The sequence below is a fragment of the Phalaenopsis equestris genome, unplaced genomic scaffold (assembly GCF_001263595.1).
Source record: "Phalaenopsis equestris unplaced genomic scaffold, ASM126359v1 Scaffold209682, whole genome shotgun sequence".
Classification (NCBI taxonomy): domain Eukaryota; kingdom Viridiplantae; phylum Streptophyta; class Magnoliopsida; order Asparagales; family Orchidaceae; genus Phalaenopsis; species Phalaenopsis equestris.
This window is the reverse complement of record NW_018228833.1, coordinates 4,060-5,841: the sequence shown is the minus strand read 5'-3', so window position 1 is coordinate 5,841 and position 1,782 is coordinate 4,060. Positions and strand designations below refer to the sequence as shown.

The following is a 1,782-nucleotide window of genomic DNA, read 5'->3' as shown; positions in this document are numbered from 1 at the left end:
TTTAAGATTAAAGTTGCAGAAAAACTAGAAATATGCAAGCCCAAAATCTCTATTAAGTATTATGGAGCTGCGCAACCCATGCACTCCCACTATCTCAAAAAAAAAATCTTACAATATCTAATGCATCGATTGTTTTATTACAAATTAGGACATTCTATTTGAACAGAGCGGCATTCACATAGTCGACTCACATATTTTGGAATATGAAAATGAAGATGTTGTGCAATTATGATGGTAAAGAAGCCCAACATCACCCCTAGAAGTAATTTTACACAAATTACCACATAAATAGAAAGAAAACCGTAAAATATACCTATCATAATGTATTATAAGTTATATTAGAAAATAATTTATTCTTCTTAGAAGTTATGAGGATTAGATTAATTATTTTTTATTGGATTTATTTCCTCAGATTAGATTTATTTCCATTTCTATTTTAGGTTTTCTTATTTTATATAGTTTCCTTTATCTCCAAGTAATTATTATGAAGTGATTAATTATATATATAGGTGGTATACCTTTTCTTTCATGTTATTTCATTTTTCTTGTTTTTCAGATTCTAGAATTCACGAAGGGTATGTATACCCCCTTCCATATCAATAAAATAATTCTAATGAATTCTGAAAATCAATATTGTATCAAAGTCTTGAAGCAAATCTTAGAGTCTCCTGTCGCAAGAAACTTCCTATTCCCTGCAACCGACAATCTTTGTTGTACTGCAGGCTCTTCCTCCGCTTCCTTTTTTCAAATTTTTTCCTGAAAATTTCCTCTCCCTGCAGACCCGCTGCCAAAATTTCCTTCGGCAGCCTTTCCAGTTGCTAACTCCTTCCCCTGTAGCCCACCAGTCATCAGAACTCTCTCCCTGAAGGCTCTAACCGCTGGAACTCCTCTCGTTGCAGACCCTAGCCTCCGGACTCCTTCCTGTGGGAACTAGCCGTCGGAACATCCTCCAGGCCATCTACTGCTTTTTTTTCCGCCAAAGACCACTTCTTCCCACTTAGAACTCCCGTCCCTGCAAGATTCGACGGCGGGATTCATTGATGACTCTCCCCCGTTGCTGGCTGGAAGCTTCCGCTGCTGTTGTTTTTTTGCTAGTTTCTGTACAAGCTTCCCTACTATTTCCTAACAGGTTTTGCAGTCTTTTTGTTGTTTCCATGTAGCCTTTGCTTCAACCACTGCAGCACATACGATTCAACCATCATCACCGCGACTATTCTTCTCATCTGCGGCAGCGGCGAACCCCACTGCTAGCTCTCATTGTCGGATTACGATCGTTGTAGAAGTGAGCGAAGAAAGTGCCTACACTGTGAATTGGGTTTGTCCATAACTATCTTCAACCTAGTGATGTCGTCATCCTCCTTCATGTTCGCTCCACTTTTGTTAGGGTGTTGACGGGGGATCGGGCTCCTTTTTCGTTTCAGAGGTTGTGGCTGCCACTGAAGAGGATGACTCCCGAGCAGTCGCAACAGGAAATTGAGGAAGATTTTGACGCCTCACTTTCACCAAAGCACAGCATCTCGCCCAGCCACTTGTAAGTTTCATATCCCCTTCAAGCGCCACATTGTAAAGGATCGTGACATGAAGGAGAGGCTCTAACTTGAGGTAGAGAGGCTTGGGCTCAGTGTTGTTAAGGCGTCTAAGAGGAGAGGCAAAGGGAGGCTTGGTAGCGTCAGCGATTATTGTATTCACCACTGTGATTGTCCTGTAGAGATAGTGTGGTACCCTGACCTATTTGCAGTGGGCCTAATTGAAGATGCATGCTATAATTGCTACTGTGATTAA

General features: G+C 41.0%; 1 pseudogene; it reads left to right on the top strand.

Annotated features, from left to right (window-relative positions):
* Positions 1-556: 556 nt before the first annotated feature.
* Positions 557-1,782, top strand: LOC110036684 (annotated as a pseudogene).